This window comes from Macaca mulatta, chromosome 8, assembly GCF_049350105.2.
Source record: "Macaca mulatta isolate MMU2019108-1 chromosome 8, T2T-MMU8v2.0, whole genome shotgun sequence".
NCBI lineage: Eukaryota > Metazoa > Chordata > Mammalia > Primates > Cercopithecidae > Macaca > Macaca mulatta.
Window position 1 is genome coordinate 45,352,952 of NC_133413.1, and position 27,922 is coordinate 45,380,873.

The following is a 27,922-nucleotide window of genomic DNA, read 5'->3' on the forward strand; positions in this document are numbered from 1 at the left end:
CAAGGGAGTGAATCTGGGAGGCAGAGCTTGCAGTGAGCCGAGATCAAGCCACTGCACTTCAGCCTGGGTGACAGAGTGAGACTCTGTCTCAAAAAACAAAACAAAACAAAAAACCCAAAAAACCCAGGAAACAAAAGATGTGAAAAACAGGCAGTGATGCCATTATATTGAATCCCAGAAAAAGCACAGTATAAAAGATGTGTTTTCTAGCAGGGGGACCAGACAGACTAGTAAACTCGCAATGGATGAGTGGCCCCAGCTTACATGGTCTAGTGTATTTTATCAACGGCTGAGAGAAGTATTAGTAGCCCAGTAGGTTTGGGTAAAGGTATCAGAATCCTTAGTGCTAGTCTCATAGCTTAAAATGGAGCAGGTACTCCAGATATACTTCCTGAACTGACCTGGATGATGAGGCTTTAAAATCAACAGAGCTGGACAGTATAAAGTTAATGGAAAACCTCAACTTTTCATTTTATTTTGATATGTTAGTGAATGCCTACTCATCTAGTATTTCAAGTGTGGATCACATAAACACCACGTAGAATGTAGTAAACAGAATTAAGTAAGAAACACACTGGCTATTAATGCCAGAGTCTTTGACTATCAAGTCATAAATATAACCAATTGTGCAATATAACCGATATGATGAGAAAAGCACCCCTCACAATTGACAATTTTAGTTCATACGATTAAAAAAAATTAAATCTGAAACTGCATTTAGTGCCACATTCTATCATATCATACATCAGATTCCATGCTGTGGAGCCGCACTGGGCTCCAGGACATACAGTACATAGCATGTTTATAGCATGTTTTAAACTGAAAGGGAAAGGGAAAATATGAAACAGAAAATTTTTACATACACATCTAATAGTGTTGTCCATTTAATTGGATTTATATGATTTGCTGTGCCACTTTGACTAGCTGGCAGAACACCCCAAATTCTCTTTTCCCCATAAAGATCTACTTCCATACAGTGTAGAAAAGGAGAGTGGTAAAAAACCTCAGATTCTTAAGGTTCCAACAATTGTGTCCCAAATGCCACTGTATGAACACCTGTGTGCTGTCCCATGGCTCCTAACAACCACACTCCTGAGCTTTTGGGGCCTGTGTGCACCGCAGTGATTTCAGCTGTCTCAATACAGCATCTCTGTACTGAACACCTGAGCCCATTCTTTCTGGGTCCAGCTCATCTGATTCAATTTTGTTAAGTATTTTTTCTTGCACACTGTACAAAAGCCTCTTCTACATTCTCCCCTGTTAGTGCACTTGTTTCCAAAAACATCAGCTAATTTTCTTGAGCAAATCGGGAGGCTTCTAAGAAGGTAACTTCACGATCTGCATCCAGGTCCTTCTTGTTTCCACAAAGGATGATCACAATGTTCTGACTCGCTAGCATTCGGGCATCTGTTAACCAATTAGTAAGTGCATTGTAGGTTTCTCGGCTGCTGATATTATAGACGAGGAGAGCCCCGGTCGCCCCTGGGTAATAACTTCTCTTCACAGACTTGAATCATTCTTGTCGTGCTGTATCCCGTATTTGTAACTTTACATATTTACCACAAACATTTATTACCTTTGAACCAAATTCCACTCCTATTGTATGATTTGAATCATTTTGATTTTTTTTTTCCAATAAACTGACGAAATAAGCAAGATTTGCCAGTTCTGCATTTCCAATAACTAAGAACTTAAAAAAAATAGTAGGTTTCGGACCCGGCCGTCTGAGACTTCTTGGGAGTGGCGCCGCCTCTTGCCGGGTCACTGGCTGCACTCGCCCGCGGTCAGCCGGCGCGTCTCCGTGGGGAAGGACCTGGTGCGGGGCACCGGAGGAGGGAGGGGCCCGACAGGTCCCCACTGCAACCGCTGGCCTCCCAGCGGCTGCGGTAGAGCAGGACTCCAGGTCCGCGCAGGCGCAGGGCCCTCCACCCTCGGTCCAGCCGCCACCGCAAGAAGGATATGTCCTCTTCTAATAGCTGTCTGTTTAGTCTTATACTACATCATTTTAATAATTGTTTCATACATTTAAATACCTAATTAGCATTACTCCTTAACTCTTAAAATTTTATAAATATTTTAATTTTAATTAAAGATACATTTTAGAATCACTTTGTCCTACTCAAATAAAATTCTAATTTGGATTTTGGCAAAATTACTATTAAATACATCGATTTTAGGTAGGTTGTTCACAAACATGATGAAAGATTTTCTCTATGTCCATATCTCCTTTGCAATGTGACTGCTGTTTCCGCTATTAAGGGGTGGGGGCTGTTTCTTCATTTTTTGAATCTTGGTGGACTTGTGACTTGCTTTGACAAATGCAATTTGGTGGAAGTGACCCTGTGTCTGCTCCAAGCCTAGACTCCTGGAAGAAGCTTTGAGTGCTTCTCACTTCCCTTTGGAACCTGTTCAGCTGCAATGTGATCAAGCCCAAATTAGCCTCCTGGAAGACGAGAGACCCCAGGGAACAGAAGGGCACTGCCCCAGCTAAGATTATCCTGGACCGACCTGCTCCAGCTGGCCTGCAAACTGGCTTCAGATACCTGAGTCAGCCCCATGAGACAAGATAAGCCACCCACTGAGTCCAGTACAAATTACTTACAGAATGAATGCTAAGAAAAATAAATGGTGGTTGTTTAAAGTTTCTGAGATTTGCAGTAGTTTGTTTTTCTGCCAAAGATAACTGATACACATTAAATATTTTATATTTTTATTATGCACTGAATTCCATCTACCAAGAATTCACATGTTGTAGCCCTATCTCCCACAGGGACTATGTTTGGAGACACGGACTTTCAAGAAGTAAAGTCAGAAGAGTGGGACACAAACCCAATATGACTACTGTCCTTATAAAAACAGACAGAAACAAGGGATGTGGATACACAGAGTAAAGGCCATGTGAAGACACAGTGAGACAGTGCCATCTGCAAGACAAAGAAAGAGGCCTCAGGTAAACCAACCCTGCTGACACCTTGATCTTAAACTTCCAGCCTCCAGAACTCCATAGGCGTCAATATGCTCCTGAACATCCCTTGGTAGCATTTCTTCAAAAGGATTTCTCCAAAGCTTTATGAGAAGAAAGTAATAACTCTGTGAGTGGAATGAACATGTCACAAAGCAGCTCCTCAGAAATCTTCTCTCCAGTTTCTGCCTGAAGATATTTCCTTTTTCACTGTAGCCATCCGTATACTCCCGAAGCTTCTTTCCAGTTTTTGCCTGAGGCTATTTCAATTTTCACCATAGGCATCAATATGCTCCCGAATATCCCTTGGTACCTTTTTCTCCAAAAGGGTTTCCCCGATACTGTATGAGAAGAGAGGTATAACACTGTGAGTGGGATGCATATGTCACAAAGCAGTTTCTCGGGAAGCTTCTCTCCAGTTTCTATCTGAACACATTTCCTTTTTCACAGTAAGCCTCAAAGTGCTCCCAAATATCCCTTCGCACGCTAAACATAAACAGTGTTAGAAAACTGCTCAATGAAAAGAGAAGCTTACCTGAGCGAGAGGAATTCACATGACACAGAGCAGTTTCATAGAAAGATTCCTTCTGGTTCATATCAGAGGATATTTCTTTCTCCATATTCTAAACAGCATTCCCAAACGTCCTTCCTCAGATTCCACAGAAAGGGAATCCAAAGAATGGTTTAACTCTATGAGATGAAAACACACATCACAAAGCAGTTGCTCAGAAAGCTTCTCTCTAGTTTTCATCAGAAGACATTTCCTTGCTCACCACAGGCTTCCAGGCGCCACTTAATATCCCTTCGCAGATTCCTCAAAGACAGAGTTTCCCAACTGGGCAATGTAGAGTAAGCTTTAACTCTGTGAAATGAATGCAGATATCAGAGAGCAGTTTCTTGGAACGCTTCTTTCTGGGTTTTATTTGAGGATATTTCCCTTATTGCTATAGTCTTCAATGCGATCCGAAATATCACTTTTTCTGTTTTCCAGGAACAGTGTTCAAACACTGCCTTATGAGAAAAGAGGTATAACTCCCTGAGTGGAATGCACACATCACAAAGCAGTTTCTCAGAAAGCTTCTCTCCAGTTTTTATCTGAAGACATTTCCCTTTTCACTATAGTCCTGAATGTACTCCCGAATGTCCCTTGGCAGATCCGTCCATGACGGAGTTTCCCAGCTGCTTAATGTAAAGAAAGCTTTATCTATGTGAGATGAACAAACGTAGGGAAAAGCAGATTCACAGAAAGCTTCTTTCCAGTTTTTATCTGAAGATACTTCCTTTTTCACCATAGTCCTGAATGTGCTCCCAAATGTCCCTTCACAGATCCGTCCATGACAGAGATTCCAAGCTGCGTAATGTAAATAAAGCTTCATCTATGTGTGGTGAATACACATAGCACAGAGCAGTTTCACAGAAAGCTTCCTTCCAGTTTTTGTCTGAGGCTATTTCAGTTTTCACCATAGGCATCAATATGCTCCCGTATACACCTTGGTACCTTTTTCTCCAAAAGGGTTTCCCCGATGATGTATGAGAAGAGAGGTATAACACTGTGAGTGGAATGCACATGTCACAAAGCCGTTCCTCAGAAAACTTTTCTCCAGTTTCTATCTGAACATATTTCCTTTTTCACAGTAAGCCTCAAAGTGCTCCCGAATATCCCTTCACACGCTAAACATAAACAGTGTTAGAAAATTGCTCAATGAAAAGAGAAGCTTAACTGAGCGAGAGGAATTCACATGACAAATAGCAGTTTAACAGAAAGCTTCCTTATGGTTTTTATCTGGGGATATTTCTTTCTCCATATTCTAAAGAGTGTACCCAAATGTCCTTCCTCAGATTCCAACTGCTCAATCCAAAGAATGGTTTAACTCTGTGAGATGAAAACACATGTCACAAACTGCTCAATCCAAAAACAGTGATTTCAAACTACTCAATCCAAAAAGTGGTTTAACTCTATGAGATGAATACACACATCACAAAACAGTTGCTCAGAAAGTTTCTCTCCAGTTTTCATCGGAAGACGTTTCCTTGCTCACCACAGGCCTCTGGGTGCCACTTAATGTTCCTTCGCACATTCCTCAAAGACAGAGTTTCCCAACTGGGCAATGTAGAGAAAGCTTAACTCTGTGAAATGAATGCACATATCAGAGAGCAGTTTCTTGGAACGCTTCTTTCTTTGTTTTATTTGAGGATATTTCACTTTTCGCCATAGTCTTCAATGCGCCCCATAATATCACTTTTTCGGTTTTACAGCAACTATGTTCAAACACTGCCTTATGAGAAAAAAGATACAACTCCCTGAGTGGAATGCACACATCACAAAGCAGTTTCTCAGAAAGCTTCTCTCCAGGTTTTATCTGAAGAGATTTCCTTTTTCACCATAGGCCTGAATGTGCTCCCGAATGTCCCTTCGCAAATCCGTCCATGACGGAGTTTCTAAACTGCGTAATATAAAGAAAGTTTTATCTATGTGAGTTGAATAAACATATCTATCACAAAGCAGTTTCACAGAAAGCTTCTTTCCAATTTTTGTCTGAGGATATTTCGTTTTTCACCATAACCATCCATATACTCCCGAATGTCCCTTGGTATCTTTTTCTCCAAAAGGGATTCCCCAATCCTCTATGAGAAGAAAGGTATAACTCTGTGAATAGAATGCACACGTCACAAAGCAGCTCCTCAGAAAGCTTCTCTCCAGTTTCTATCTGAACATATTTCCATTTTCACCATAAGCCTCAAAGCGCTCCGGAATATCCCTTCGGAGACTACACAAAAACAGTGTGAGCATACTGCTGAATGAAAAGAGAAGCTTAACCATGCAAGTGGAATTCACACGACACAGAGCCATTTCACAGAAAGCTTCCTTCTGGTTTTTATCTGAGGGTATTTCTCTTTCAGCATATTCTAAAGAGTGTTCCCAAATGTCCTTTCTCAGGTTCCACAGGAACAGTGATTTCAAGCTGCTCAATCCAAAGAATGATTTAACTCTATGAGATGAATACACATGTCACAAAGCAGTTGCTCAGAAAGCTTCTCTCCTGTTTTTAACGGAAGACATTTCTTGTCTCACCACAGGCCTCTGGGCACCTCTTAATGTCCCTTCCCAGATTCCTCAAAGACACAGTTTCCAAAGTGGGCAATGTACAGTAAGCTTTAACTCTGTCAAGTGAATGGACATATCAGAGAGCAGTTTCTTGGAATGCTTCTTTCTGGCTTTTATTTGAGGATATTTCACTTTTTGCCATAGTTTTCAATGTGCTCCAAAATATCACTTTTTCTGTTTTACAGGAACAGTGTTCAACCACTGCCTTATGAGAAAAGAGGTATAATTCCCTGAGTGGAATGCACACATCACAAAGCAGTTTCTCAGAAAGCTTCTCTCCGGTTTTTATCTGAGGATATTTCCTTTTTCACCGTAGTCCCGAATGTGCTCCCCAATGTCCCTTTGCGGATCCCTCAATGACAGAGTTTTCAAGCTATGTAATGTAAAGAAAGCTTTATCTATGTGAGATGAATACACATAACACAGAGCAGTGTCACAGAAAGCTTCTTTCTAGTTTTTGTCTGAGGCTATTTCCCTATTCACCATAGGCCTCAGTATGCTCCTGAATATACCTTGGTACCTTTTTCTCCAAAAGGGTTTCCCCATGCTGTATGAGAAGAGAGGTATAACACTGTGAGTGGAATGCATACTTCACAAAGCAGTTCCTCGGAAAGCTTCTGTCCAGTTTCTATCTGAACACATTTCCTTTTTCACTGTATGCCTCAAGGCGCTCCCGAATATCACTTCGCACGCTAAACACCAACAGTGTTAGAAAACTGCTCAATGAAAAGAGAAGCTTAATTGAGCGAGAGGAATTCACACGACACAGAGCAGGTTCACAGAAAGCTTCCTTCTGGTTTCTATCTTAGGGTATTTCTTTCTCCATATTCTAAAGAGCATTCCCAAATGTCTTTCCTCAGATTCCACAGAAACACTGATTTCAAACTGCTCAATCTAAAGAATGGTTTAACCCTATGAGATGAATACACGCATCACAAAGCAGTTGCTCAGAAATCTTCTCTCTAGTTTTCATCGGAAGACATTTCCTTGCTCACCACAGGCCTCTGGGCGTCACTTAATATACTTTCGCAGATTCCTCAAAGACAGAGTTTCCCAACTGGGCAATGTAGAGTAAGCTTTAACTCTGTGAAATGAATGCAGATATCAGAGAGCAGTTTCTTGGAACGCTTCTTTCTGGGTTTTATTTGAGGATATTTCACTTTTCACCATAGACTTCAATGCGCTCTGAAATACCACTTTTTCAGTTTTAAGGAATGGTGTTCAAACACGGCCTTATAAGAAAAGAAGTATAACTCCCTGAGTGGAATGCACAGATCACAAAGCAGTTTCTCAGAAAGCTTCTCTCCAGTTCTAATCTGAAGATATTTCCTTTTTCACCATAAGCCTGAATGTGATCCTGAATGTCCCTTTGTGGATTCGTCCGTGATGGAGTTTCTAAACCGTGTAATATACACAAAGTTTTATCTATGTGTGATGAGTAAATATGTCTATCACAAAGCAGTTTCACAGAAATCTTCTTTCCCATTTGTATCTCAGGATATTTCCTTTTTCACCATAGCAGTCCATATACTGCCGAATGTCCCTTGGTAGCTTTTACTCTAAAAGGTTTTCCCCAATCTGCTATGAGAAGAAAGGCATAACTCTGTGAGTGGAATGTACACGTCAAAAAGCAGCTCCTCGGAAAGCTTCTCTCCAGTTTCTCTCTGAAGATATTTCCGTTTTCACCATAAGCCTCAAAGCGCTCCTGAATATCTCTTCGCAGACTAAACACAGTGTTAGAATACTGCTCAATGAAAAGAGAAGCTTAACTGTGCATGTGGAATTCACACGACCCAGAGCAGTTTCACAGAAAGCTTCCTTCTGGTTTTTATCTGAGGATATTTCTCTTTCACCATATTCTAAAGAGCGTTCCCAAATGTCCTTTCTCAGGTTCCACAGAAAAGGTGATTTCAAACTGCTCAATCCAAAGAATGATTTAACTCTATGAGATGAGTACACACGTCACAAAGCAGTTGCTCAGAAAGCTTCTCTCCAGTTTTCAATGGAAGACATTTCTTTGCTCACCACAGGCCTCCGGGTGCCATTTAATATCCCTTCACAGATTCCTCAAAGACAGAGTTTCCAAACTGGGCAATGTAGAGTAAGTTTTAACTCTGTGAAATGAATGCACATATCAGAGAGCAGTTTCTTGGAACGCTTCTTTCTGGGTTTTATTTGAGGATAGTTCACTTTTCGACACAGTCTTCATTGTGCACCGAAATATTAATTTTTTGGTTTCACAGGAACAGTGTTGAAACACTGCCTTATGAGAAAAGATGTTATAACTCTCTGAGTGGAATGCACAGATCACAAAGCAGTTTCTCAGAAAACTTCTCTCCGGTTTTTATCTGAGGATATTTCCTTTTTCACCGTAGTCCTGAATGTGTTCCTGAAAGTCCCTTCGCGGATCTGTCCATGGTGGAGTTTCCAAGCTGCCTAATGTAAAGAAAGGTTTATCTACGTGAGATGAGTACACATAGCAAAAAGCAGATTCACAGAAAGCTTCTTTCCCAGTTTTATCTGAAGATATTTCCTTTTTCACCACAGTCCTGAAAGTGCTCCCGAATGTCCCTTCGCAGATCCGTCCATGACAGAGTTTCAAAGCTGTGTAATGTAAAGAAAGCTTTATCTACATGAGATGAATGAACATAGCAAAAAGTAGATTCACAGAAAGCTTCTTTCCAGTTTTTATCTGAAGATATTTCCTTTTTTACCCTAGTCCTGAATGTGCTCCCGGATGTCCCTTTGCGGATCCGTCCATGACAGAGTTCCAAGCTCCGTAATGTAAAGAAAGCTTTATCTATGTGAGATGAATACTCACAGCACAGAGCATTTTCACAGAAAGCTTCTTTCCAGTTTTTGTCTGAGTCTACTTCCCTTTTCACCATAGGCGTCAATATGCTCCTGGATATACCTTGGTACCTTTTTCTCCAAAATTATTTCCCTGATGCTGTATGAGAAGAGAAGTGTAACACTGTGAGTGGAATGCACACGTCACAAAGCAGTTCCTCGGAAAGCTTTTCTCCAGTTTCTATCTGAACATATTTCCTTTTTCACTGTAAGCCTCAAAGCGCTCCTGAATATCCCTTTGCACGCTAAACATAAACAGTGTTAGAAAACTGCTCAATGAAATGAGAAGCTTAACTGAGCAAGAGGAATTCACATGACACATAGTAGTTTCACAGAGCTTCCTTCTGGTTTTATCTGAGGGTATTCCTTTTTCAGCATATTGTAAACAGCATTCCCAAATGTCCTTTTTCAGGTTCCACAGAAACAGTGATTTCAAACTGTTCAATACAAAGAATGATTTAACTCTATGAGATGAATACACACATCACAAAGCAGTTGCTCAGAAAGCTTCTCTCCAGTTTTCATCAAAAGACATTTCGTTGCTACCACAAGCCTCCGGGGCATGACTTAATATCCCTTCGCAGATTCCTCAAAGACAGAGTTTCCAAACTGGCAATGTAGAGTATGCTTTATCTCTGTGTAATGAATGCACGTATCAGAGAGCAGTTTCTTGGAACGCTTCTTTTTTGTTTTATTTGAGGATATTTCACTTTTCGCCATAGTCATCAATGCTCTCCAAAGTATCACTTTTTCGGTTTTACAGGAACAGTGTTCAAACACTGCCTTATGAGAAAAGAGTTCTAACTCCCTGATTGGAATTCACACATCACAAAGCAGTTTCTCAGAAAGCTTCTCTCCAGTTTTCATCCAAAGATATTTCCTTTTTCACCATAGGCTTGAATGTGCTCCCGAATGTAACTTCATGGATCCGTCCATGACGGAGTTTCCAAATTGCATAATATAAAGAAAGTTTCATCTATGTGAGATGAATAAACATAGCAAAAGCAGATTCACAGAAAGCTTCTTTCCTGTTTTTATCTGAAGATATTTCCTTTTTCCCCATAGTCCTGAATGTGCTCCCGAATATCCCTTTGGGGATCCGTCCATGAAGGAGTTTCCAAGTTGCGTAATGTGAAGAAAGCTTTATCTATGTGTGATGAATACACATAGCACAGAGCAGTTTCACAGAAAGCTTCCTTACAGTTTTTGTCTCAGGCTATTTCCCTTTTCACCATGGGCATCAATATTCCCCCGAATATCCCTTGGTAACTTTTCTCCAAAAGGGTTTCCCCCATGCTGTATGAGAAGAGAGGTATAACCCTGTTAGTGGAATGCACATGTCCCAAAGCATTTCCTCCAAAAGCTTCTCTCCAGTTTCTATCTGAACATATTTCCTTTTCCCCCCTAAGCCTCAAAGCACTTCTGAATATCCCTTCGCATGCTAAACATAAACAGTGTTAGAAAACTGCTCAATGAAGAGAAGCTTAACTGAGCGAGAGGAATTCACACGACACATAGCAGTTTCACAGAAAGCTTTGTTCTGGTTTTTATCTGAGGATATTTCTTTCTCCATATTCTAAAGAGTGTTCCCAAATGTCCTTCCTCAGATTCCACAGAAACACTGATTTCAAACTGCTCAATCCAAAGAATGGTTTAACTCTATGAGATGAAAACACACATCACAAAGCAGTTGCTGAGAAAGCTTCTCTCCAGTTTTCATCGGAAGACATTTCCTTGGTCACCACAGGCCCCTGGTCGAAAGTTAATATTCCTTCGCAGATTCCTCAAAGACAGAGTTTCCAAACTGGGCCACGTAAAGTAAGGTTTAACTCTGTGAAATGAATGCACATATCAAAGAGCAGTTTCTTGGAATGCTTCTTTCTTTGTTTTATTTGAGGATATTTCACTTTTCACCATAGTGTTCAATGCTCTCCGAAATACCACTTTTTTGGTTTTACAGGAACAGTGTTCAAACACTGCCTTATGAGAAAAGAGTTATAACTCCCCGCGTGGAATGGACACATCACAAAGCAGTTTCTCAGAAAGCTTCTCTCCAGTTTCTATCTGAAGATATTTCCTTTTTCACCATAGGCCTGAATGTGCTCCCGAATGTCCCTTCCCGGATCCGTCCATGATGGAGATTCCAAACTGTGTAATATAAAGAAAATTTTATCTATGTGAGAGAATAAACATATATATCACAAGGCAGTTTCAGAGAAAGCTTCTTTCCAGTATTTGTCTGAGGATATTTCTTTTTCCATCATAGCCATCCATATGGTGAATATCCCGTGGTAGCTTTTTCTCCAAAAGGGATTCCCCAGTACTGTATGAGAAGAAAGGTATAACTCTGTGAGTGGAATGCACACGTCACAAAGCAGCTGCTTGGAAAGCTTCTCTAGTTTCTATCTGAAGATATTTCCATTTTCACCATAAGCCTCAAAGCGCTCCGAATATCCCTTCACAGACTAAAAAAAAACAGTGTTAGAATACTGCTCAATGAGAAGAGAGGCTTAACTGTGCAAGTGGAAATCACACGACACAGAGAAGTTTCACAGAAAACTTCCTTCTGGTTTTTATCTGAGGGTATTTCTTTTTCAGCAAATTCTAAAGAACGTTCCGAAATGTCCTTTCTCAGGTTCCACAGAAAGAGTGATTTTAAACTGCTCAATCCAAAGAATGATTTAACTGTATGAGATGAATACACACATCACAAAGCAGTTGCTCAGATAGCTTCTCTCCAGTTTTTATCTGAAGATATTTCCTTTTTCACCATAGGCCTGAATGTGCTCCCTAAAGTCCTTTAGCGGATCCGTCCATGACGGAGTTTCCAAACTGCATAATATAAAGACAGTTTTATCTATGTGAGATGAATAAACATATCTATCACAAAGTAGTTTCACAGAAAGCTTCTTTCCAGTTTTTGTCTGAGGATATTTCCTTTTTCACCAAAGCCGTCCATATACTCCCCAATGTCCCTTGGTAGCTTTTTCTCCAAAACAGATTCCCCAGTCCTCTATGAGAAGAAAGGTATAACTCTGTAAGTGGAATGCACATGTCACAAAGCAGCTCCTCTGAAAGCTCCTCTCCAGTTTCTATCTGAAGATATTTCCTTTGAGGCCTCTGGTGAAAAAGGAAATACTCTCAGATAAAAACTAGAAAGAAGCTTTCTGAGAAACTGCTTTATGATGTGTGAATTCATCTCACAGAGGTAAAATTTCACTTCATGGGGCAGTCTGCTACCACTGTTTTTGGGGAATCTGAGAAGGGATATTTTGGATTACATTGATGCGTATGCTGACAAAGGAAATATCCTCAGATAAAAATGAGAAAGAAGCTTTCTGAGAAACTTCCTTGTGATGTGTGAATTCATCTCACAGAGTTACACATTTCTCTTCATGAAGCAGTTTGCTACACTGTTTTCGTGGAATCTGCAAAGTGATGTTTGGGAACGTTTTGAGGCCAATGGCGAAAAAGGAAATATCCTCAGATGAAAAGCAGAAAGAAGCTTTCTGAGAAACTGCTTTTTAATGTGCGAATTCTTCTCATAGAGTTACACTTTCGTTTCATGGAGCAGTCTGTTACCACTGTTTTGGGGAATTTGTGAAGCAATATTTTGGATCGCATTGAAACCTAGGTTGACAAAGGAAATATCCTCAGATAAAAACTAGAAAGAAGCTTTCTGAGAAACTGCTTTGTGACCTGTGAATTCATCTCACAGAATTACACCTTTCTCTCAATGAAGCAGCTTGCTAACACTGTTTTCGTGGAATCTGTAAAGTGATATTTGGGAACGCATTGTGGCCTATGGTGAAAAAGGAAATATCCTCAGATAAAAACTGGAAAGAAGCTTTCTGAGAAACTGCTTTATGACGTGTGAATTCGACTCACAGAGTTAAAATTTCACTTCATGGGGAAGTCTGCTACCACTGTTTTTGGGGAATCTGAGAAAGGATACTTTGGATTGCATTGAAGCCTACGCTGACGAAGGAAATATCCTCAGATAAAAATTAGAAAGAAGCTTTCTGAGAAACTTTGTGACGTGTGAATTCATTTCACAGAGTTACAAGTTTCTCTCAGTGAAGTAGTTTGCTAACAGTTTTCATGGAATCTGCAAAGTGATATTTGGGAACGCATTGAGGCCTATGGTGAAAAAGGAAATATCCTCGGATAAAAGCTAGAAAGAAGTTTTCTGAGAAACTGCTTTATGTTGTGTGAATTCATCTGACAGAGTTAAAATTTCACTTCATGGAGCAGTCTGTTACCACCCTTCTTGGGGAATTTGTGGCACAATATTTTGGATCGCATTGAAACCTATGTTGACAAAGGAAATTTCCTCAGATAAAAACGAGAAAGAAGCTTTCTGAGAAACTTCTTTGTGACATGTGAATTCATCTCACAGAGTTACCCCTTTCTCTCAATGAAGCAGTTTGCTAACATGTTTTCATGGAATCTGCAAAGTGATATTTGGGATCGCATTGAGGGCTATGGTGAAAAAGGAAATATCCTCAGATAAAAACTAGAATGACGCTTTCTGAGAAACTGCTTGATAATGTCTGAATTCATCTCCCAGAGGTAAAATTTCACTTCATGGGGGCAGTCTGCTACCACTGTTTTGGGGAATCTGAGAAGGGATATTTTGGATCGCATTGAAGCTTAGGTTAACAAAGGAAATATCCTCAGATAAAAACGAGAAAGAAGCTTTCTGAGAAACTTCTTTGTGACGTGTGAGTTCATCTCACAGAGTTACACATTTCTCTTCATGAAGCAGTTTGCTAACACTGTTTTCGTGGAATCTGCGAAGTGATATTTGGGAACGCTTTGAGCCCTACGGTGAAAAAGGAAATATCCTCAGATAAAAACCAGAAAGAAGCTTTCTGAGAAACTGCTTTTTGATGTGCGAATTCTTCTCACAGAGTTACACTTTCCTTGTTTCTGGGGAACTTGTGAAGCGATATTTTGGATCACATTGAAACCTATGTTGACAAAGGAAATATCCTCAGATAAAAACTAGAAAGAAGCTTTCTGAGAAACTTCTTTGTGACGTGTGAATTCATCTCACAGAGTTACAGCTTTCTCTCAATTAGGCAGTTTGCTAACACAGTTTTCGTGGAATCCATAAAGTGATATTTGGGAATGCATTGAGGCCTATGGTTAAAAAGGAAATATCCTCGGATAAAAACTAGAAAGAAGCTTTCTGAGAAACTTCTTTGTGACGTGTGAATTCATCTCACAGAGTTAAAATTTCACTTCATGGAGCAGTCTGTTACCACTGTTTTAGGGGAATCTGAGAATGGATATTTTGGATTGCATTGAAGCCTATGCTGACAAAGGAAATATCCTCAAATAAAAACGAGAAAGAAGCTTTCTGAGAAAATTCTTTGCAATGTGTGAATTCATCTCACAGAGTTACACATTTCTCTTCATGAGGCAGTTTGCTAACACTGTTTTCATGGAATCTGCAAAGAGATATTTGTGAGCGCTTCGAGGCCTATGGTGAAAAAGGAAATATCCTCAGATAAAAACTAGAAAGATGCTTTCTGAGAAACTGTTTTATGATATCTGAATTCATCTCACAGAGTTACACTTTCATTTCATGGAGCAGTCTGTTAGCACTGTTTTTGGGGAATCTGAGAAGGAATATTCTGGATCACATTGAAGCCTATGCTGACAAAGGAAATATCCTCAAATAAAAACAAGAAAGAAACTTTCTAAGAAACTGCTTTATGATGTGTCAATTCATCTCACAGAGTTAATATTTCACTTCATGGAGCACTCTGTTATCACTGTTTTTGGGGAATTTGTGACTCGATATTTTGGATTGCATTGAAACCTATGTTGACAAAGGAAATCTCCTCAGATAAAAACTAGAAAGAATCTTTGCGAGAAACTTCTTTGCGTTGTGTGAATTCATCTCACAGAGTTACACCTTTCTCTCAATGAAGCAGTTTGCGAACATGTTTTCATGGAATCTGCAAAGTGATATTTGGGATCGCATTGAGGGCTATGGTGAAAAAGGAAATATCCTCAGATAACAACCAGAAAGCAGTTTTCTGAGAAACTGCTTTTTGATGTGCGAATTCTTCTCACAGAGTTACACTTTAATTTCATGGAGAAGTCTGTTGCCACTTTTTCTGGGGAATTTGTAAAGCAATATTTTGGATCACATTGAAACCTATGTTGACAAAGGAAATATCCTCAGATAAAAACTAGAAAGAAGCTTTGTGAGAAACTTCTTTGTGACGTGTGAATTCATCTCACAGAGTTACACCTTTCTCTCAATGAGGCAGTTTGCTAACACAGTTTTCGTGGAATCCGTAAAGTGATATTTGGGAATGCATTGAGGCCTACAGTGAAAAAAGAAATATCCTCAGATAAAAACTAGAAAGAAGCTTTCTGAGAAACTTCTTTGTGATGTGTGAATTCATCCCACAGAGTTACACATTTCTCTTCATGAGGCGGTTTGCTAACACTATTTTCATGGGATCTGCAAAGTGATATTTGGGAGCGCATTGAGGGCTCTGGTGAAAAAGGAAATATCCTCAGATGAAAACTATAAAGACGCTTTCTTTGAAACTGCTTTCTGATATCTGAATTCATCTCACAGAGTTAGACTTTCGTTGCATGGAGCAGTCTCTTACCATTGTTTTTGGGGAATCTGAAAGGGATATTTTGGATTGCATTGAAGCCTATGCTGACAAAGGAAGTATCTTCAAATAAAAACAAGAAAGAAGCGCTATGAGAAACTGCATTGTGATGTGTGACTGCAACTCAGAGAGTTACACCTTTCTTTTCATTGATCGGTTTGCTAACACTGTTTTCTTGAAATCTGCAATGGGATATTTCTTAGCGCAATGAAGCTTATGGTGACAAAGGAAATCTCCTCAGATAAAAATGAGAAAGAAGCTTTCTGAGAAACTTCTTTGTGATGTGTGAATTCATCTCACAGAGTTACACTTTCGTTTCATGGAGCAGTCTCTTACCATTGTTTTGGGGAATCTGAAAGGGATATTTTGGATTGCATTGAAGCCTACGCTGACGAAGGAAGTATCTTCAAATAAAAATGAGTAAGAAACGTTCTGAGAAACTGCTTTGTGATGTGACAATGCACCTCTTAGAGTTATACCTGTGTTTCAAGGAGCCGTTTGCTAGCACTGTTTTTGTGGAATATGAGTAGTGATAATTTGGATCACTATGAAGACTCTATGAACAAAGGACATATCCTCTGATAAAACCAGAATGAAGCTTTCTGAGAAACTGGTTTTTGATGTGTGAATTCTTTTCACAGTGACACCACTCTTTCATGGATGAGTTTGCTAGCACTGATTCTGTGGAATCTCAGAAGTGATATTTTGGATATCGTTGATTCCCAGGGTGGAAAAGGAAATATCCTCAGATAAAAACTGCAGAGAAACCTTCTGAGAAACTGCTTTCTTTTAGGTGAATTCAGCTCACAGAGTTACAGCATTGTTTTCATTGAGAAGCTTGCTAACAGTGTTTTTGCAGAATCTGCAATGAGACACACAGGGGCGCTTTGAGACCAGAAATAAACTCAGATGAAAAAGGAAAGAAGCTTTCTGAGAAACTGCTTTGTGATGTGTGGATTCAACTCACAGAGATACACTTGTCTATCGTGGAGCTGTTTGATAGCCCTGTTTTTGTGGAATCTGAGAACTGATATTTCGGATCGCTTTGAAGACTATACGGCCAAAGGAAATATCCTCAGATAAAAACCAGAATGAAGCTTTCTGAGAAACTGTTTTGTGATGTGTGGATTCATCTCACAGAGTTACACCTGTATTTCATGGAGCCGTTTGCTAGCACTGTTTTTGTGGAATCTGAGAACTGGTATTTTGGATCGCTATGAAGACTCTACAGAGAAAGGAAATATCCTCAGACAAAAACCAGAAAGAAGCTTTCTGAGAAACTGTTTTATGATGTGTGAATTCATCTCACAGAATTACACCACTCTTTCATGGAGGAGTTTGCTAGCAGTTTTTCTGTGGAATCTCAGAAGTGATATTTTGGATATCATTGAATCCCACGGTGAAAAATGAAATATCCTCCGGTAAAACCTGGAGAGAAGCCTTCTCAGAAGCTGCTTTGTGGTGTGCGAATTCATCTCACAGAGTTACACCTTTGTCTTCAATAAGCAGTTTGCTAACATTTTTTTTCATGAATCTGCATAGCGATATTTGTGAGTGCATTGAGGTCTATGGTGAAAAATGAAATATCCTCAGATAAAACCTGTAGAGAAGCCTTCTCAGAAATCGCTTTGTGGTGTGTGAATTCATCTCACAGAGTTACACCTTTCTCTCAATGAAGCAGTTTGCTAACACTGTTTTCGTGGAATCCGCATAGTGATATTTGGGAGCACATTGAGGTCTACAGTGAAAAAGGAAATATTCTCAGATAAAAAATGGAAATAAGCGGTCTGAAAAACTGCATTGTGATGTGTGAATGCAAGTCACAGAGTTACACATTTCTTTTCATTGATCAGCTTGCTAACACTGTTTTCTTGAAATCTGCAATGGGATATTTCTCAGCGACATGAAGCTTACAGTGACAAAGGAAATATCCTCAGATAAAAACTAGAAAGAAGCTTTCTAGTATATTCTCAGATAAACACTAGAAAGAAGATTTCTGAGAAATTGTTGTGTGATGTGTGAATTCATCTCACCAAGTTAAAATTTCACTACATGGTGCAGTCTGTTACCACTGCTTTTGTGGAATCTGAGAAATGATAATTTGGATCGCTAAGAAGACTCTATGGACAAAGGAAATATCCTCAGAAAAAAAATAGAAAGAAGCTTTCTGAAAACTTCTTTGTGACGTGTGAATTCATCTCACAGAGTTACACCTTTCTCTCAATGAAGCAGTTTGCTAACACTGTTTTCGTGGAATCTGCATAGTGATATTTGGGAGCACATTGAGGTCTACAGTGAAAAAGGAAATACTCTCAGATAAAAACTGGAAAGAAGCGGTCTGAGAAATTGTATTGTGATGTGTGAATGCAACTCACAGAGTTACACATTTCTTTTCATTGATCAGCTTGCTAACACTGTTTTCTTGAAATCTGCAATGGGATATTTCTCAGCGCCATGAAGCTGATGGTGACAAAGGAAATATCCTCAGATAAAAGCTAGAAAGAAGCTTTCTGAGAAATTGCTTTGTCATATGTGAATTCATCTCACAGAGCTACACCTTTCTCTCCATGAAGCAGTTTGCTAACACTGTTTTCGTGGAATCGGCCAAGTTGTTTTTGGGAGCGCATTGAGGCCTACGGTGAAAAAGGAAATATCCTCAGATAAAAACTAGAAAGAAGCTTTCTGAGAAACTACTTTGTAATGTGTGAATTCATCTCACAGAGATAAACCTTTCTCTTCATGAAGCAGTTTGCTAACACAGTTTTTGTGGAATTCGTAAAGTGATGTTTGGGAATGCATTGAGGCCTATGGTGAAAAAGGAAATATCCTCAGATAAAAACTAGAAAGAAACTTTCTGAGAAACTGCTTTATGATGTGTGAATTCATCTCACAGAGGTAAAATTTCACTTCATGGGGCAGTCTGCTACCACTGTTTTTGGGGAATCTGAGAGGGGATATTTTGGATCGTATTGAAGCCTACACTGACAAAGGAAGTATCATCAAATAAAAACTAGAAAGAAACTAAAAACTTTCTGAGAAACTTTTTTGCGACCTGTGAATTCATCTCACAGGGTTACACATTTCTCTTCATGACGCAGTTTGCTAACACTGTTTTTGTGGAATCTGCAAAGTGATATTTGGGAGCGCTTTGAGGCCTACGGTGAAAAAGGAAATATCCTCAGATAAAAAGCAGAAAGAATATTTCTGAGAAACTGCTTTTTGATGTGCGAATTCTTCTCACAGAGTGGCACTTTTGTTTCATGGAGCAGTCTGTTACCACTGTTTTGGGGAATTTGTGAAGCGATATTTTGGATTGCATTGAAATCTATGTTAAGAAAGGAAATCTCCTCAGATAAAAACTAGAAAGAAGCTTTCCTAGAAACTTCTTTGTGACGTGTGAATTCATCTCACAGAGTTACAAATTTCTCTTCATAAAACAGTCTGTTACCACTGTTTTTGGGGAATTTGTGAAGCGATATTTTGGATCGCATTGAAACCTATGTTGAGAAAGGAAATCTCTTCAGATAAAAACTAGAAAGAAGCTTTCTGAGAAACTTCCTTGTGATGTGTGAATTCATCTCACAAGTTACACCTGTATTTCATGGAGCCGTTTGCTAGCACTGTTTTTGTGGAATCTGAGAAGTGATAGTTTGGATCATTATGAAGACTCTATGGACAAAGGAAATAGCCTCAGGCAAAAGCTGGAAAGAAGCTTTCCGTGAAACTGCTTTGTGATATGTGTATTCACCTCACATAGATAAAGCTTTCTTTATATGACACAGCTTGGAATGTCATGGACGGATCTGCAAAGGGACATTCAGGAACACATTCAAGCCTATGGTGAAAAAGGAAATAACTTCGTATAAAAAATGGAGAGAAACTTTCTGGGAAACTCCTTTGTGTTCTGTGCATTCCACTCAGGAAGTTATACCTCTTTTCTCGTAAGGCAGTGTTGAACACTGTTCCTGTAAAACTGAAAAAGTTATATTTCAGAGCGTATTGAAGACTATGGTGAAAAGTGAAATATCCTTAAATAAAACCCAGAAAGAAGCGTTCCAAGAAACTGCTCTCTGATATGTGCATTCATCTCACAGAGATAAAGCTTTGTGTACGTGGCCCAGTTTGGAAACTGAGGAATTTGGTGACGCCCGGAGGCCTGTGGTGAGCAAGGAAAAATCTTCCGATGAAAACTGGAGAGAAGTTTTCTGAACAAGTGCTTTGTGATGTGTATATTCATGTCATAGAGTTAAACTATTCTTTGGATTGAGCAGTTTGAAATCACTGTTTCTGTGGAATCTGAGAAAGGACATTTTGGAATGCTTTTTAGAATATGGAGAAAGTAATATCTTCAGATAAAAACCAAAAGGAAGCTTTCTGTGAAACTGCTCTGTGTCGTGTGAATTCCACTTGCACAGTTAAGTTTCTCTTTTCATTGAGCAGTATTCTAACACTGTTTTTGTTTAGTCTGCATAGAGATATTAGGGAGCACTTTGAGGCTTATGGTGAAAACGGAACTATCTTCAGATAGAAACTGGAGAGAAGCTTTCCAAGGAGCTGCTTTGTGACGTGTACATTCCACTTACAGAATTTTACTTTTCTTCTCATAGAGGATTGGGGAAGCCCTTTTGGAGAAAAAGCTACCAAGAGACATTTGAGAGTATATTGATGGCTACGGTGATAAAGGAAATGTCTTCCGATGAAAACTGGAGAGAAGCTTTCTGAGCAACTGGTTTGTGATGTGTGTATTCATCTTATAGAGTTAAATCATTCTTTGGATTGAGCAGTTTGAAATCACTGTTTCTGTGGAAGTTGAGAAAGGACATTTGGGAACGCTCCTTAGAATATGCTGAAAAAGAAATACCCTCAGATAAAAACCAGAAGGAATCTTTCTGTGAAACTGCTCTGTGCTGTGTGAATTCCACTCGCACAGTTAAGCTTCTCTTTTCATTGAGCAGTATTCTAATACTGCTTTTGTTTAGTCTGCGAAGGGATATTTTCGAGCGCTTTGAGGCTTATGGTGAAAATGGAAATATCTTCAGATAGAGACCGGAGAGAAGCTTTCCGAGGAGATGTTTTGTGACGTGTGCATTCCACTAACAGAGTTAGACCTTTGTTCTCATAGAGGAGTGGGGAATCCCTTTTGGAGAAAAAACTACCAAGGGACATTCGGGAGTATAGGGACAGCTTTGGTGAAAAAGGAAATATCCTCAGACAAAATCTGGCAAGAAGTTTCTGTGAAACTGCTTTGTGATATGTGTATTCGTCTCACATAGATAGAGCTTTTTTACATTACACAGCTTGGAAACTCTGTCGTGGATGGATCCGCGAAGGGACATTCAGCAGCACATTCAGGACTATGGTGAAAAAGAAAATATCTTCAGATAAAAACTGGAGAGAAGCTTTCTGAGAAATTGCTTTGTGATATGTGCATTGCACTCAGGGAGTCATACCTCTTTTCTCATAAAGTAGTGTTTGAACACAGTTCCTGTAAAAGCAACAAAGTGATATTTCGGAGCGCATGGAAGACTATGGTGAAAAGTGAAATATCCTCAAATAAAACTCAGAAAGAAGCGTTCCAAGAAACTGCTCTGTGGTATGTGCATTCATTTGACAGAGACAAAGCTTTCTCTACATTGCCCAGTTTAGAAACCATGTCTTTGAGGAATCTTTGAAGGGATATTTGGTGGCGCCCGGAGGCCTGTGGTGAGTGAGAAAATGTCTTCCGATGAAAACTGGAGAGAAGTTTTCTGAGCAACTGCTTTGTGATGTGTATATTCATCTCATAGAGTTAAACTATTCTTTTGATTGAGCAGTTCGAAATCACTGTTTCTGTGGAATCTGAGGAAGGACATTTGGGAACGCTCTTTAGAATATGGATAAAGTAATATCCTTAGATAAAAACAAGAAGGAAGTTTTCTGTGAAACTGCTGTGTATAGTGTGAAATCCACTCACGCAGTTAAGCTTCTCTTTTCATTAAGCAGTTTTCTAACCCTGTTTATATTTAGTGTGCGAAGGGATATTCGGGAGCGCTTTGAGGCTTACGGTGAAAAAGGAAACATGTTCAGATAGAAACTGGAGAGAAGCTTTCCGAGGAGCTGCTTTGTGACATATGCATTCCACTCACAGTGTTATACCTCTCTTCTCATACAGCATCAGGGAAACCCTTTTATAGAAAAAGGTACCAAGGGATATTCGGGAGCATATTGACGGCTATGGTGAAAAAGTAAGTATTTTCAGATAAAAAGTGGAGAGAAGCTTTCTGTGAAACTGGTTTGTGATGTGTGCATTCCAGTCAGGGAGATATTCCTCTTTTCTCATAAGGCAGTGTTTGAACACTGTTCCTGTAAAACCGAAAAAGTGGTATTTCGGAGCGCCTTGACGACTATGGCAAAAAGTGAAATATCCTCAAATAAAACCCAGAAAGAAGCATTCCAAGAAACTTCTCTCTGATATGTGCATTCACCTCACAGAGATAAAACTTTCTCTACATTGTCCAGTTTGGAAACTCTGTCTTTGAGGAATCCATGAAAGGATATTTGGTGGCACCCGGAGGCCTGTGATGAGCAAGGAAATGTCTTCCGTTGAAAACTGGAGAGAAGCTTTCTGAGCAACTGTGTTGTGATGTGTGTATTCATCTCATAGAGTTAAATCATTCTTTGGATTGAGCAGTTTGAAATCACTGTTTCTGTGGAACCTGAGAAAGGACATTTGGGAACGCTCTTTAGAATATGCTGAAAAAAGATGACCTTAGATAAAAACCAGAAGGAAACTTCCTACGAAACTACTCTGTATCATGTGAATTCTACTCACACAGTTAAGCTTTTCTTTTCATTGAGGAGTATTCTAACACGATTTTTGTTTAGTCTGCATAGGAATATTTGGGAGCGCTTTGAGGCTTACGGTGAAAACGGAAATATGTTCAGATAGAACCTGGAGAGAAGCTTTCCAAGGAGCTGCTGTGTGATATGTGCATTCCACTCACAGAGTTATACCTTTCTTCTCATAGAAGACCGGGGAATCCCTTTTGGGAAAAAAGTTACGAAGGGACATTCGAGAATATATGGACGGCTACGGAGAAAAAGGAAATATCTTCAGATAAAAACTGGAGAGAAGCTCTGAGAAACTGCTTTGTGATGTGTGCATTCCACTTAGGGAGTTATACCTCTTTTCTCATAAGGCAGTGTTTGAACACTGTTCCTGTAAAACCGAAAAAGTGATATTTCGGAGCGCATGGAAGACTATGATGAAAAGTGAAATGTCCTCAAATAAAACCCAGAAAGAAGCGTTCCAAGAAACTGCTCTCTGATATGTGCATTCATCTCACAGAGATAAAGCTTTCTCTACATTGCCCAGTTTGGAAACTTTGAGGAATCTGTGAAGGGATATTTGGTGGCCCACAGAGGCCTATGGTGAGCAAGGAAATGTCTTCCGATGAAAACTGAAGAGAAGCTTTCTGAGCAAGTGCTTTGCGATGTGTGTATTCATCTCATAGAGTTAAACCATTCTTTGGATTGAGCAGTTTGAAATCACTGTTTTTGTGGAATCTGAGGAAGGACATTTGGGAACGCTCTTTAGAATATGGAGAAAGAAATATTCTCAGATAAAAACCAAAAGGAGTTTCTGTGAAACTGCTCTGTGTCATGTGAATTCCACTCGCACAGTTAAGCTTCTCCTTTCATTAAGCAGTATTCTAACACTGTTTTTGTTTAGTCTGTGAACGGTTTTTCGGGAGTGCTTTGAGGCATATGGTGAGAATGGAAATATCTTCAGATAGAGACTGGAAAGAAGCTTTCCGAGGAGCTACTTTGTGACGTGTGCATTCCACTCACGGTGTTATACCTCTCTTCTCATACAGCATGGGGAAACCCTTATGGAGAATAAGGTACCAAGGGATATTCGGGAGCATATTGACGCTTATGGTGAAAAGGGAAATAACCTCAGACAAAAACTAGAAAGAAGCTTGCTGTGAAATTGCTGTGTGATATGTGTATTCATCTCACATAGATAAAGCTTTCTTTACATTACACAGCTTGGAAACTCTGTCATGGACGGATCCATGAAGGGACATTCGAGAGCACGTTCAAGCCTATGGTGAAAATGGAAATTTCTTCAGATAAAAACAGGAGAGAAGCTTTCTGAGAAACTCCTTTGTGTTCTGTGCATTCCACTTAGGGAGTTATACCTCTTTTCTCGTAAGGCAGTGTTTGAACACTGTTCCTGTAAAACCGAAAAAGTGATATTTCAGAGTGCATTGAAGACTATGGCGAAAAGTGAAATATCCTCAAATAAAACCCAGAAAGAAGCATTCCAAGAAGCTGCTCTCTTATATGTGCATTCATTCACAGAGATAAAGCTTTGTGTACATGGTCCAGTTTGGAAACTCTGAGGAATCCATGAAAGGATATTTGGTGGCACCCGGAGGCATGTGGTGAGCAAGGAAAAGTCTTCCAATGAAAACTGCAGAGAAGTTTTCTGAACAAGTGCTTTGTGATGTGTGTGTGTTCATGTCATAGAGTTAAACTATTCTTTGGATTGAGCAGTTTGAAATCACTGTTTCTGTGGAATTTGAGAAAGGACATTTTGGAACGCTCTTTAGAATATTGAGAAAGTAATATCCTCGTTAAAAAACCAAAAGGAAGCTTTCTGTGAAACTGGTATGTGTCGTGTGAATTCCTCTCACTCAGTTAAGCTTCTCTTTTCATTGAGCAGTTTTCTAACACTGTTTATGTTTATTGTGGGAAAGGATATTCGAGAGCGCTGTGAGGCTTACAGTGAAAAAGGAAATATGATCAAATAGACTCTGGAGAGAAGCTTTCTGAGGAACTGTTGTGACGTGTGCATTCCACTCACAGTATTCGCCTCTCTTCTCATACAGCATAGGGGAAACCCTTTTGGAGAAAAAGGTACCAAAGGATATTCAGGAGAATATTGACGCCTATAGTGAAAAGGGAAATAGAATCAGACAGAAACTGGAAAGAAGCTTTCTGTGAAACTGCTCTGTACTATGTGTATTCATCTCACATAGATAAAGCTTTCTTTACATTATGCAGCTTGGAAACTGTGTCATGGACGGATCTGCGAAGGGACATTCGGGAGCACATTGAGGACTATGGTGAAAAAGGAAATATCTTCCGATAAAAACTGGAAAGAAGCTTTCTGTGAACATGCTTTTTGCTATGTGTATTCATCTCACATAGATAAAGCTGTCTTAACATTATGTAGCTTGTAAACTCTGTCATGGACGGTTCCGCAAAGGGACATTTGGGATCACATTCAGGATTATGGTGAAAAAGGAAATATCTTCAGATTAAAACCGAAGATTAAAACAGAAGCTTTCTGAGAAACTGTTTTGTGATGTGTGCATTCCACTCAGGGAGTTTTACCTCTTTTCTCATAAGGCAGTGTTTGAACACTGTTCCTGGAAAACAGAAAAAGTGATATTTCGGAGTGCATTGAAGACTAGGGCGAAAAGGTAAATATCCTCAAATCAAACCCAGAAAGAAGTGTTCCAAGAAACTGCCCTCTGACATATGCAATCACTGCACAGAGTTAAAGCTAACTCTACATCGCCCAGTTTGGAAACTCTGCCTTTGAGGAATCTGTGAAGGCATATTAAGTGGCACCCGGAGCCTGTGGTGAGCAAAGAAATGTATTCTGTGGAATAATGGAGAGAAGCTTTCTGAGCAACTGCTTTGTGATGTGTGTATTCATCTCATAGAGTTAAATCATTCTTTGGTGTGAGCAGTTTGAAATCACTGTTTCTGTGGAACCTGAGAAAGGATCTTTGGGAATTCTCTATAGAATATGCTGAAAAAGAAATACCCTCAGATAAAAACCAGAAGGAAGCTTTCTGTGAAACTGCTATGTGTCGTGTGAATTCCTGTCATTCAGTTAAGCTTCTCTTTTCATTGAGCAATTCTCTATCACTGTTTATGTTTACGGTTGGAAGGGATATTCGGGAGCACTTTGAGGCTTATTTTGAAAAAGGAAATATATTCAGATAGAAATTGGAGAGAAGCTTTCCCAGGAACTGCTTTGTGACGTGTGCTTTCCACTCACAATGTTATACCTCTCTTCTCATACAGCATCAGGGAAGCCCTTTTGGAGAAAAAGGTACCAACAGATATCTGGGAGCATATTGATGCCTATGGCGAAAAGGGAAATAGCCTCAGACAAAAACTGGAAAGAATCTTTCTGTGAAACTGCTCTGTAATATGTGTATTTATTTCACATAGATAAATCTTCCTTTTCCTTACGCAGCTTGGAAGCTCTGTCATGCACGGATCTGCGAAGGGACATTCGGGATCACCTGCAGGACTATGGTGAAAAAGGAAACATCATCAGATAAAAATTGGAAGGAAGCATTCTGTGAATCTGCTTTTTCCTACGTTTATTCATCTCACATAGATAAAGCTTTCTTTACATTAGGCAGCTTGGAAACTCCATCATAGACGGATCCACAATGGGATATTTGGGATGACATTCAGGCCTATGGTGAAAAACGAAATATATTCAGATAAAAAGTGGAGAGAAGCTTTCTGAGAAACTACTTTGTGCTGTGTGCAATCCACTCAGGGAACTAAACCTCTTTTCTCATAAGGCAGTGTTTTAACACTGTTTCTGAAAAACCGAAAAGGTGATATTTTGGAGAGCATTGATGACTATGGCGAAAAGTGAAATATCCTCAAATAAAACCCAGAAAGAAGCATTCCAAGAAACTGCTCTCTTACACGTGTATTCATTTCACAGAGTTAAAGCATACTCTACATTGTCCGGTTTTTAAAACTCTGTCTTTGAGGAATCTGTGAAGAGACATTAAGTGGTGCGCGGAGGTCTGTGGTGAGCAACGATATGTCTTCCGATGAAAACTGGAGAGAAGCTTTCTGAGCAACTGCTTTGTGATGTGTGTATTCATCTCATAGAGTTAAACCATTCTTTATCTTGAGAAGTTTGAAATCAATGTTTCTATGGAATCTGAGGATGGACATTTGGGAACGCTCTTTAGAATATAGAGAAAGAAATACCCTTAGATAAAAACCATAAGGAAGTTTTCTGTTAAACTGCTCTGTGTCGTGTGAATTCCTCTCGCTCAGTTAAGCTTCTCTTTTCATTGAGCAGTGTTCTAACACTGTTTATGTTTAGGGTGTGAAAGGATATTCGGGAGCACTTTGAGGTTAACGTTGAAAAAGGAAATACGTTCAGATAGAAACTGGAGAGAAGATTTCCGAGGAGCTGCTTTGTGACGTGTGCATTCCTCTCACAGTGTTATACCTCTCTTCTCATACAGCATCGGGGAAACACTTTTGGTGAAACTGTTCTGTGACATGTGTATTCATTTCACATAGATAAAGCTCTCTTTATGTTACGTAGCTTGGAAAAACTGTCATGGACGGATCCGCGAAGGGATATTCGGGAGCACATTCAGGACTACGCTGAAAAAGGAAATATATTCAGATAAAAACTGGAAAGAAGCTTTCTGTGAATCTGCTTTTTGCAATGTATATTCATCTCATATACATAAAACTTTCTTTATATTAGGCAGTTTGGAAACTCCGTCATGGATGGATCCGCAAAGGGACATTCTGGAGCACAATCAGGCCTATGGTGAAAAAGGAAATATCTTCAGATAAAAACTGGAGAGAAGCTTTCTGAGAAACTGCTTCATGATGTGTGCATTCCACTCAGTGAATTATACCTCTTTTCTCATAAGACTGTGTTTGAACAGTGTTCCTGTAACCGAGAAAGTGATATTTCAGAGCACGTTGAAGACTATGTCGAAAAGCGAAATATCCTCAAATGAAACCCAGAAAGAAGTGTTCCAAGAAACTGCTCTCTGACACGTGCATTCATTTCACAGAGTTAAAGCTTACTCTACGTTGCCCAGTTTGGAAACTCTGTCTTTGAGGAATCTGCAAAGGGATGTTAAGTGGTGCACAGAGGCCTGTGGTGAGCAAGGAAATGTCTTCCAATGAAATCTGGAGAGAAGCTTTCTGAGCAACTGCTTTGTGATGTGTGTATTCATCTCATAGAGTTAAACCACTCTTTGGATTGAGCAGATTAAAATCAGCATTTCTGTGGAACCTGGGAAAGGACATTCGGGAACACTCTTTAGAATATGCTGAAAAAGAAACACCCTCAGATAAAAACCAGAAGGAAGCTTTCTGTGAAACTGCTCTGTGTCTTGTGAATTCCAGTCACACAGTTCAGCTTCTCTTTTCATTGAGCAGTATTCTCACACTATTTTTGTTTAGTCTGAGAAGGGATATTCAGAAGCACTTTGTGGCTTATGGCGAAAACCGAAATATCTTCAGATAGAAACTGCAGGGAAGCTTTCCAAGGAGCTGCTTTGTAACGTGTGC

The 27,922-nt window shown here is 39.6% G+C and overlaps 1 pseudogene; it reads right to left on the reverse strand.

Moving 5' to 3' along the window:
* Window positions 1–1,051: 1,051 nt before the first annotated feature.
* LOC713088 (ras-related protein Rab-4A pseudogene) overlaps window positions 1,052–27,922 on the reverse strand; it is a 123,346-nt pseudogene continuing 96,475 nt past the window's right edge.